Source organism: Crocodylus porosus, unplaced genomic scaffold (assembly GCF_001723895.1).
Source record: "Crocodylus porosus isolate Cpor-Errol unplaced genomic scaffold, CroPor_comp1, whole genome shotgun sequence".
NCBI lineage: Eukaryota > Metazoa > Chordata > Crocodylia > Crocodylidae > Crocodylus > Crocodylus porosus.
This window is the reverse complement of record NW_017728912.1, coordinates 28,427,404-28,439,361: the sequence shown is the minus strand read 5'-3', so window position 1 is coordinate 28,439,361 and position 11,958 is coordinate 28,427,404. Positions and strand designations below refer to the sequence as shown.

At 44.2% G+C, this 11,958-nt stretch overlaps 1 protein-coding gene across 11 annotated transcripts in view; it reads left to right on the top strand.

Annotated features, from left to right (window-relative positions):
* Nucleotides 1-11,958, top strand: part of ADGRL3 (adhesion G protein-coupled receptor L3) — an 864,517-nt gene that overhangs the window by 738,184 nt on the left and 114,375 nt on the right. The window lies entirely within an intron of this gene.

The following is an 11,958-nucleotide window of genomic DNA, read 5'->3' as shown; positions in this document are numbered from 1 at the left end:
AATATTCCCTGGGCTTTCAGAAATTTTACCAATGAAAGACCTTTTTTTTTTTTTTTTTTTTTTTTTTTGTGGTTCAGATGTTTTAAAACTTTGAAATGAATCACCCTTTTCATCAGATTAGAACTATAAATTTGGACCTTTTTATACAAAAAAAAAATTTACAAGCTAATAGATATTTTGTTAAAGGTATGCATCTAGAAAATGTTTATTACTACCTTTAGCTGCATTAAACTTGCAGAAGTTTTTTATACCTTGGGATAAAGCCTATAGTTAAAGGAAATAAGCCAGTCTACCTATGTAATTGCTACAGGATTATACTACAAAATTTGCAAGCTGATTTTCATAAAAGCTAGCACTTTGCATCATAATAACCATAACAGATGCATCTTAAACGTACCATGGGAAAAATATGCAACCAGAAACAAGTTCAGTGCTGGTGGGAAAATGCCATTAGGAACAAAAAAAACAAAACAGCTTGAGCAACGTGAGCTAGATTAGTTTAAGGTAGACAAGTGCTGCTTATCAATATATAGGACACGTTAGAATTTGCTGTTACTTCATAAGATGGTTTAAGTGCTGCAATTAATCTGAAGCTTTAAAATGCCATTTAGTGCCACACACAATTATTTGGGGAATGGAGGGGTGAGGGACGTTAAAGAAAAAGAGGAATAAAATCTTGTAAAGTCTAAGGATGCTTGCCTAATGCAATACAGGTACTTCAGATTTAAAGAACAAGCTAACCTTATCCCCTATGTTATTCACATATTAACAACCACGGACTTGAATAATCTTGAAAAAAGTAAAATACAGACTTAAATTACTGATGCTATTGTTTTATGCATTTTGTAGGGCATAAGGATTTTGCATATGTGAAAGGGTTAACTCTGCAGAAGAGGTTTATTACACTTGGCAAAATCTGACTTATTTCAAAACATGTTAAATAAGGCCGCTTCTAATTAAAGAGACAAGTTATTAAATCAGCTTCCCTTCACTGCATTTTTTTTAAATGGAAAATAAAAAGTGTTTAAGCACACATCAAGAACAGGAACCTGGAACCTTAATGGAATCAGAAAATTAAGAGAAGTAAAAGATCTATTCCACCATCCATTACATCCCTGCACCAGCGCAGCTCTTTTACCTACAAAACACTGTGGAGTGATTTATCTGGCCTCCTTTGGAAAACTACCCAAACCTAATTGTTAAGAAAATACATCCTGCTCTCCAGCCTGAGATGTCATGAATCACAGAAATTACAGGCAAAAAAAGGCCTATTAGGTCATGTAATCTGTGCTCGAGGGGGGGTCAATTCATAATTGTACATGATAGCATATTCTTTAATTCTTTGTCCAGGTGAACAGTAAATCACATTAGAGATAGTCCTTACACGAGTTCTTTTCGGTGTCTGAACCTTGCACTGATGGATAGTATTGTTTGGAATATTTCCAGATATTCAGTTATGATTTTTTTCCCTTTATTTCTATATTATTCCCAGTTCTATCTCCTTGGATATCGCTAAATATCTTTCCAGAGTATCTTTCTTCTGCCTGCTGTTGACCCTTTCAGAAACCATACTACTGCCCCAGATTTGCAAACATTGCAGTTTTTTGGTGTATTTATACACGTACTTTTTTGTCCCACGATGCGTGGGAGATCCGCTTTTTTGGAGTAGACTCAATTAATCTAGTCTGCTCCACAAGCAAGCTGATCTGAACTGTGCTGTGCCCTGTGTAGTTGTGTAAGCAGCGAAATGCATGTCCATGCGCAGAAAATGGTGGTGTGCTTTTAAACTAAAACATCTCCAATGTATTTTAATTTAAAGTGTACCACCACCATTTTCTCAGTTATGATGTATATTGCACCACTTATGCAACTGCAAGTGACATAGCGCCGGGCACTTTTCAAAGCATCTGGTGCTGGAGCACTTACATGTGTGAAAATGAGTTCAGAAGTACTGAATCAGAATCCTTCCCAAACATTCAGATATCATGTAGACTATGAACAAGACTCTGCCATCCCTGTCTCCCTGGGACATTTTTCCCCCAGATCCTTTGTATTGTAAAGGCCCATAAATTTTCCTTGCTAAGTACTGCATCATGGTGGGATTCTTTTGGACAGTCCATTTTAGTGGTTCTTCCGGGTGTCCAGTGGCATCCTTGTCATGGCAGATGCTTTTACCACATATCTCAAATAGTTCTATCTTCCCCCCTTGCTAAGTTTTGAGATGAGAGGCTTTTTAACTCTATGCCAAATGTTGCCATTTATTATAATTCAATTCAATTAATTTTTAGTATTTGCTTTCAAAGGCGTTTAGGCACTGTAGGTATTTTAGGGATAGCTTATTCTTGCAGGAAGTTGGATTTGGTGACTCCTATGGTCCCTTCCAGTGCCATGATTCCAGATGCCTGTGTGTAACTTTGGTGGGTTTCTAATTTTCAGATCCATACATCAAGGTGAAAGTAACATTCAGATTGATGGTACTTGGTTTGGCCTTTAAGGATTCAGACCCATGTGCAGTTCCCCACTGTAACTCATGACACTTTGGAGGAAGCGCCATGAGTTACAGTATTCCCCCAACCCAACAGACATCTGCTGTTGGATCCAGTGGGGCTGGGGAATTGAGCTCTGGTATGGAGTGGCTGTGTGTCTCCCCTAACCACCCCTCTATCCACTCCCAGCTCCAGTGTAGCCTTCAGAATGGGAAGGGGAAGGGAGGGGAGGGAAACCCCGCCCTGCCCCCATTCTGAAGAAAACACAGGAGGCAGGGCTGGGCTGCATCAGCCCAGCACTGCTTTTGGCACATGCTGACAGAAGTTAATGAAGGCACTCTGCTTTGGAGCATCTTCATCTAAACCAGGGGCTGGCAATTATTTTGGGCAGAGGGCCACTTACCCAGTTTTGGCAAGCTTTCGAGGGCTGCATGGGTAGCCCTGCCCCTTGGCAGGTGCCCCACCCCCTGGTCACCATCTTGGGACCAATGTCCCAGGGCCAGCACCAGTGGGGCCCAGAGCGGAGTGCAAGCTGGCAGAGGTCTGTGGAGCTGAGCTGGGCTGCACCAGAAAGGAGAGGGAGGAGCTGGCCTAGCTCCATAGAGCCCCTGCCAGCTGGGACTCTGTACCCCTGCCACCCTGCTCTGGTCTCTGCTGGTGCTGGCCCTGGGACACTGGTGCAGGGCCTGTGCTCCCATGCCCGCTTACTCCCAGTGCCTGCCCAGTCCTGCGGTAGAGCACACAGCCCCGACCCCCTGCTCACTGGCAGGGAATGACCTGATGCAGAGCGCAGGGAAAAGTGGCTCCTTGCCCACCCTGTGGCTGGCACTCCCTCCTGCAGCCTCTTGCAGCCCATGCGGGGCTGTCCTGAGCAGGCATAGGCAGCCCCATGTGGGCTATGAGCGGTTGTAGCACAGGGTGCGGGGTGGGCAAGGGGCTGCTTTTCTCCCGCACTCAGCACCAGCTTGTAACCTGCCCCCACTGCCAGTCTGGGCCCACGCTGGCTCTGGGTTTGCCCATCAGGGCTGTGTGGTGGCAGCAGCGGACCCCCTGCTTGCAGCACCAGGCAGTGTTTACTGCTGCTGCCCGCCCGGAGCTCGCGTACTGGGCAGCCCAAAGGTGGTGGTGGCAGCCTCACCACAGCCTACCATGGCGCAAGGTCTGGGCGGGCAGCAGCAGCAAATGCTGACTGGCATGGCAAGCGGGAGGGCCACAGCTGCTGCTGCCACAGCGCAGCCCCATTGGGCAAACCCGGAGCCAGTGTGGGGCCAGGTTACAAAATGACCACAGGGTGAAAAGCAGCCCCTCGCCTGCCCCTTGGCTGGCGCCCTGCACTGCAGCCGCTTGCAGCCTGTGTGGGGCTGCCTGTGCTCACTGAGGATTCCCCTGGGTTCTACTGCCCCTGGCTCCTGTCACTTTTGACAGGAACCAAGGACAGATGAATTTTAATTTTCAAAATGTTTTGAGTGGCCCCACGGGCCGCATAGAATGGCCTTGTGGGCCGCGTCCAGCCCACAGGCTGAATTTTGCCCACCCCTGAATTCTAAACCCTCATATAATGAGGGTTCGTTTGTCATGCAATCAGACACTTTTAAGGCACTCTGCAGCTGTGCGCTTCTGTAAGGGCACAGTTGTAAAGTGTTTTCAAGGGGCAGTCGCATGACAAATGTAACTCTGTCTGTGCCCTAAATTGTAAATTTTCAATGACTGAACTGTTTACTCTGGTGAATACAGCTGTAGTTTTGCTAGGTCATGGCATTATTTCTTTCAGGATATCCCTGCCTCCCAGCTTCTTCTTTATCCATGTATAAGTGATCTTTAAATTGACTCACTTTCCATTCTAAAGAAATGCTCAAGTTGTGAGTTGCTTCAGGTCTCATTAGATTTGTTTGTTCTTAACACATTACTAGCTCCATCTTTTGTTTGTAGCACTGGGAAGTCTTTTGGTCTTTATTTGCATGTTAGTTAAGCAGTTACTTAGGACAGCTACACTGTCAGCAGAACCTAAATCTTCACATGCCCTGCTGTTGGGCGACATGGCACTTACATTGTATGTATCTGTACTCTTTTCACAGTGAAATTAATGTCAATGCCATTAAGGATAGAGGTGGGAGACAGCATCCTTGTTTGACGTCAGTTGAACCATTCGCTCAAGCCTGTTTACTGTGTATCTGTATGCTATGTCTCTGCATAAAGTCTTGATGATATTACATATTTTTGTTGGCATATACCATTATAATTTGAGCTGTTTCAGAGTAAATTGTGATGAGGCTGAGCTTCCACAATGCAGGCTGATAGAAAGGGGGACTTTCAAAGGTCCATTTTAGAAAATAGTGGGCCCTCAATTTATTTATTTTTTTAATCTTTCCACTTCAGTCAGGCTCTTCAGCATCACTTATGCTGCCTTTCTCTGGACTCTTCCTTTGAGCTCTTTTGAATACTGATGTGCCCCAAGTTGCTTCATGCACTAATGTAGCTGCACTCTCACCTGAGCTCTGTAAATAGAGGTTCTTGCCCATAAATAATTGTAGGGTGATTTTTTTTTGGTAATCATTTTCATTGCAGTAGTATTCAAGAGCCCTAAGCAGGGATGAGACCCCATTTTACTAAGAGCAATAAAAACAAGTGAAAACAAGCCTCCCCTGCCCATACACACCCATCCCCAGCCTGTGATGTGGTGGTGCCTGTCTGAATGCTGTCTAATATTGCAATGCCTTTCCATGCCATTTATATATCACATTGCAAGCTTATAACTAGCAATTTACTGTTCACTTTCAGCCTTGTGTCTTTTTCAACCAAGTTCCTTTCCAAGTCTCCCTCTCTCACCCTGAATCACTCTGCTTTCATGTATTTTCTCCAGATGTCTTAGTTTGTATTTTTTCCATGTGTTGTATTTCCTTTCCATATTTCTAATTCTCTCCATCCCCTCTTATTATTTATGTGACCTCTCTGGTATTGAAAACATTGTTCCTTAGGACCTTTATCAAAGCCTGGATAAAGATGTTAAATAAAACTGCCCTTACAGCAGCTCATTAGCAGCAGCTGGCCTCACCCCAAACCTGATTGTTTTTCTCATTGCTCTTTGTCTGCAACCAGTTCAAAGACCTTGTGGAAAGATTTAAGGCAGGAGAACATCACACTTAGGAGTTCTCTGAACCTCTTCCTTAATAGTTGTAATTCAAGTAGTTCCTTTTTGCAAGCTTGGAGCTTTTCTCTGTTTATTGCCTTCTCTTTCCCAATCAGTTCTTCTCTCACAGAGAAAGTGAGGTTCAGGGTGATTTCCTCTTTGATGAGACTGTATTTTCTGGAACAGAAAGTTCTTATGTGCATAAGCAGGAATCTGTTTGATCTGTGTTCCTATATCCAGTTTTATCCCATTCCCTCTGCTGAATTAAGTCATTAAGCAAAGAAAATTGTTGTCCCTGGATGCATCTACACATGCTATTAGCACAGAACAACTAACTCTAGTGCATATCGCACTGGAGTTTATTGTTCCTGGGAGCTGTATTTACAGGTACTCCTGGGACTGCAGCACTTCGAACCAAGTCATAGCAGCCCCTGGTGGCAGGGAGTGCCAGGGGGTCAGTCTGCCAACCAAGGGTTGCTCTGACCCAGCTCAGTGTGCTGCAGAGGGGCTGGCTGGGGCATGACAGTACTCCAGTGTGGGGCTATCTAGCAGGCACAGAAGCAGCCCATGCCCCAGCCAGACCCATCAGTGTCTACATGTGTGTTGCTGTGCGCTAAAGAACTACCCTGCTGTGGAGTTTATACTGTGGTCTAATTGGGCTACATGTGTAAACATGGAAACTTTAATGTGGAGCTAATTTAGGCAGTTCTGCAGTAAACGTTACATGCAGATGAGTCCTGAGTAGAATTTAGTCAGGATTGCTCAGGGCAGCTCTAGGATATCTACTATAAATAGAATTAAAGGAGTTGGAAAAGTGCTTGGAATAAAAAAGCAGGGAGTAAAGTTTGTGCCTGTGGCCTGGGATTGGTATATACAGTGGGAGAGAGGGGAAGACAACGGAGAACATAGCATTCAGGAGCTAGTCATGAAAGTGGTGTCACTTGAACACAAGATTTGTGGAAAACTGTATTGCAGTCAGTACTCTGACTGCAGTATAGTGTAGACCCACCCAAGCTGGTTCTGTTCTGCACTAGTCAGCTGGGGCACTGGAAAAAATACAACTGTAGCAACACAGAGCTCCATAAAGACAGAAAATCCCTCTCATGCATTAGGTTAAGTCCTGCTGAGCTCCATGCTGCCATTGCTGGATTGCTATAAATGCCTGAGCTTGCCAGTTTCAAAGTAGTTCAGGCTTGCCTACTCTACACTTTGTTCACTGCTGTGTAGATGTACCTTAAGTAAGAGTAGCTCAGCAGCTGTCACTTATGTCTCCAAATAAACCAGTGGTGTGATACTAGCTGAAAGATGTCTGTTGTGAGTAAGCAGAGCTGTTCCACTGATCTGACACAGCCAGCCTGCTGGGGCCAGAGGGATGTAGTGTGGAGGCCTCACTTCCCTTTCACTCAGCCCTGTATTACCTGAGTGAACCTCATCTGACAGCAGTGAAGGAAATGCAGCATTACTGAGCCTAGACTGGAACGTTGTATCTACTACATACTGCATCTGTGGTAATCTGCAGTTTAGCTTTCCCATTTTTAATGCATGAAACCTCCCCTCCCCCCAAACTCTGTATTTTCTTTACAATTCAGAATTTCTGTTTTAAGTGCCATGGGGGAGTAGGGTGGAGGCTGATTATATGGCAACTTCTCCAATCAGTCATTCAGTGCCAGGAAATCCTCACCTGGACAGTTAGGGCCGAGTATCGGCTGGTGGTGCCATGTGGGGGCACCTGAGCAGCTCAGGGAACTCTTGACCCTGCTGGCAGCTCGCCTCCTCCACCTTCCCACCCCTGCTGCTGAAGAGGTAGGTAAGAATCGGGCCCCCACCCATGTGTACATGCCACAGGGGTTTGACTCTGTTTAATTCTCCCTAAATTGAAGTGGTGTTTTTAATAACCCACTATTTCAATTTAGGGAGAACGAAACTGAATTAAACCCCCATTGCGTGTACAAGCATCCTTAGCGACTGATCCAAAACATATCAGAGCCCAAGGGAGTCTTTCCACTATGGATCAGGGTCAAACACAAGTCTTTATTACTCTTTAGGTATGCCCTTATTTATCATGTGGTGACTTGGCTGCCTACCCTTGTGACCTTGAAGATTGATTCTTGTAATTTCCTTCTCTCTGGGTGATTAGCAAGGCTGATCCACTGTTTACAACTTATTCAGAATGCGGTAGCATCATTGGCTATGTGGTTGGCTACTCATTTATTTCAGTCAGCCTTATTGATCTGCAAAGCTCTGAATGCTACTGGCCCAGGTTATGCAGCAAATTTCCCTTTGGTGGATGTTTGTATTCATGTGTCACTTGGTGTTCAGGGGTTTTGTCATCATGCCTGAAGTCAGTAGGTGCTTGCACGTCTCATATGGTGAGCCCACATGGTGTGGAACTCAGCCTTAAGTGGTATGTCTCACTTCTCTTCTACATTTGCAAAATACCTAAAAGCCTACATTTTTTCATAGAAGTGTTTTTTAAATTATTGGATTTTTGTTCATTTGTATCCATCTTTTTGTAATCTTGTTGTGATAATGGAGTGTCTCCTATTGCTGAGAAGCTGCTTCCAGACTGCTTGTGTGGCATCTAAGTGATTTCTAATGCAGAAGTTAAGTAAAACTGTTACTCTTATAACAGTCTTGGCAAGTGAAATGCAGGTGTATCAGTAGAACAAGCTCCCACAGTCAGTCCCACACCAAAATGTGCAGTGGTGGGGAAGGAAAAGGTTGGGATAAGATACTTTATCTTAATAAGTAACAGGCTCAGATAAGAGTCTACAAGTTACATAATACATGCAACTTCTTGCCTTTTCTTCTGGATCTGACACTTTAGGGCAAGGTGTGACGACATATTTCCTATGACATTTACCCCAGACAACCCACCATTGGCTCAGTTCATTCACTGCATGACCCAGAAGTCAGGAAAGCCATCCCTTTTGTCTCTGCAGGGACCAGCAAACTGACTCACTCCCCCAATTCACACATTCCTGGTGAAAGCCCTTCTGGTTCCTCCTCTCTCACTTTTTGATCCTAAGAGAAGGGGAAGCTGGTAGGTCCTTTCTGCCTCCTCTTCCCTGCAGTGCAGCACTGATGCTCTATGATGCTGTTCAGCAGCATTTAGCATCCTCTCCCAATCTGTGTTCAGAGGAGTAAATAACTTCAAGCAGCTGAGGAGTGAGGATGGAGCTCTGAGCTTTTTGTTCATTCTAAACCCGGTATATGTAGAGCTGGGCATGTAAATGGGATAAACCTTGTCTTGTGGGCATTCCAAATGAAGCCAGTAGACCACATTATCAGACTAGGCAGAACCTCTGAAAGTTGGTTATGTACAAGGCTGACTTAGTCATGAAACTTGGTGAATTTGTGCTGTTAATCTCAGGCACAAGCTTTCCCAAGTTCATCTGTCTGTCCCCTTTATCTGCCTGTGCCAGCTGTAGAGTTGCATTTCTACATCCTGGGGCTCTGAAGCTCTGCCTAGCAGTGCCATGTAATCAGGTGAACCAGCGCACCATTTGCAGCTGGGTCATTTCGGAGATCTTATTTGCTTCTTTCTGTGAACCTCATGTGAAACATAAAAAAACCCCAAGGATTAGGATTTGTATTTCATTTTTTGGAGTTGCATTAAGAGTAAAGTAATGAATATGAAAGTGTAAACAGCTCAGATAACAAAGATGCCATCAGGAAAAAGAGCATGCAGCGTTTCCCCCCTGGGGTTTCCACATGTGATTGCAGGAGGTGAATAGCATGGCCATTTTTGTCACTGTTACAATGGGTGCGTGTCAGTTCCTGGAGCCTGTGCCACACACACACACTTGCCACATTCCAGGGAAAATTGTCAAGATTATTTTGGGAATAAACCCACCATTTTTTCTGTCTGCTCCTGGAGCTCACCCTTTATAGACAGCTCCTGGGGTGTGGAGGCGGGGGAAGCCACTTACTAGCTTTCATTATCGTTTGATGCCTATCAATCTCGTGTTGATAAAGCCAATGTGCTGAAAGGGTTCGAGTTGTTTTTGATGGGTGCTGACAAAGCAGGAGTATATCAGTAAGTGCTTGACACTGATGTAGTTTTATCATTGGCAGGCAAGCAACAAAATGGATAAATTAATCACCTTTCCCCTAAGTATGCCACAGGCATTTCCTCATAAGGAGAATGCTTCTATCTACTGGATTTTTGAAGTCTGATGCTGCTGTGCCTGGAGTTACACAGCTGCATAGACTAGGGCACTGGGGTTCATGGTCCTGCTGCCTTTTAAAATATATCCCCTGTGTTTATGAGGGTAAACAGCAAGAACATGATGGTAGCACCACTGTCACGGCACTTTCCTTTCAAGCTGGCATAGAATTCAAGACTTTTTCCAGCTAAACATGGCGTCCATTAATGATTTCAAGGAAAAAATTGCCAAAGAAGCAAATGTGAGGCCTCTTCTTTTGTTTTCTGTAATCTAGCCTTCAGTTCTCTTGCCTGTCCTCCTTTTCTCTTGCCCAAAATGCCTCTGCAGAAGTCAGTGTCCTGGCCTTTAGTCTCAGCCATGTCACACTACCCCTTTTCGTCCTTCTCTACATTTCCTGTCATCTACCACACTCTTACCTACAAAGCAATCTGTAATGCTGCACCCACCTCCCTCTGTCCCAATGCCTCACTCTAAATGTTCACAACCAGCTTTCCTCACTTCTTCCTTTGGGCCACTTAGGCATGTTTGCATGGCTTCCCTCTTGACTCTGGACTGCCACTAACAAAATAAGTCCCCACCTAGTCTGCTGAGTTGCCATCTATGGTGAACCCATTTTGGCTGGGTTCACCATAGACTGGCAACTCAGCAGACTAGGTGGCTTGGGGGCAGCACAGAGGGAATGTACATTGACAGGGATGCTCCCGAGCCATCTGCTCTGCTTGATGATGAGAACTCAGTGCACCTGAGAGGATGGCATTGGGTGACCCTTTATTGTCAGCAGTCCCAGGATCAAGAGTGGGGGTTGAGTACCTCTTCCCTTGAAGCCAATACATTTTTGGGGGGTCTGCCCTAGATATCCTTATCTTCAGCTTCCTCTTGTTACCTCCCATCCCCATGGATGGAGCACTGCCTCTGCTCTCCTCTGCAAATGACCTTTCTCTCTTCCAAGCCCCGCTCTCCTCCTCTTGACTCATTGCCATCAGCCTATTTAGATCTAACTAGTTGTCCTGTGACTTACCATGTGTTAGTTAGTACATATTTAGATACTAGCCCTTTGGGGGAAGAAAGCACATCTGACCATGCCTACCACATGTAGTATAAATCTGTGTGGCAATATGGTTATGTTTCACAGTTGTAATAATCTTGCCACTGGATGCTGTGTGTTTTTCTTCGAGGATGAGAGTTCCAAGTGCCTATAGCTGTATTTCAGGAGTGAATCCAGGCAAACATTGAGAAACATGCTGAGTTCAGCATCCTGATTTAGTTCCTTAGGGTTCCTACCCCAATCTGTAAACTAATCATTGGCGCTGGTGTTCTCAGAGCTCATAGCCACCTGCAGGGACAGTATCCAAGCTGTGACCAAGACAGCATTGCTTTGGCATAGGCAGGATCTAGATTGCTTTAACATGCCTTATAAAGAGGAACGTACATCTTATAAGCTCTGTTAAAAATCTTCCTTATGCATCAGTTTTAAAGCAAAATCATAAAAAAAAGGTCACTATTTATCCTGGATATTGTTCTGGTATCCAGCCTGAGTTTCCAGATTTCTTTTAAATACATAAATACAGCTTCAGGGTTTGAAAAATCAATGTTATTATTTTCCTTTATTTGTGAACGAATGGGGGAGACATTGAAACAGTGTTTTTATGTCTGAAAACACAAAAATTATTTATTTCTGCACATGTTAAAAAGATGCACCATTTTAATTTTGTTAGCGATAATTATGATTACTTTTATTATCATGAAAGACAGTCCAGCTTAGAGTTATAGTACCTAGGTGCAATTAAATGGGGCTTCTTTGCTTATTAGACCCTTCTGGCACAAAGATGCAAGAAGGATGCAGTTTTCGTTTTTGCCCCATGCTGGACATAAAACTAAATCCATCATCCTAAATCTACCAATGACTATGGCCTGAGATCCGAATCTGTTAAGGGCACCTGCGCCCTCACAGTTATGATCTGTACCACTGCCCTACTGCTGTATTTGCAAACACAACAGAAAGGGAGAGGGAAGAGTGTAACTTTGAGGTTGCAAACATTAATGTGGAAATGATGTTCTTGACTATTTTAATTCTTCATTAGGTACCTGTCCCTTGTGCTACAGTGTGGTGAGGGGATACAGAAGTCTATCAATGAGACACAGATACCTTTTTTTGTTTTTTTCCCCCTCCAATATG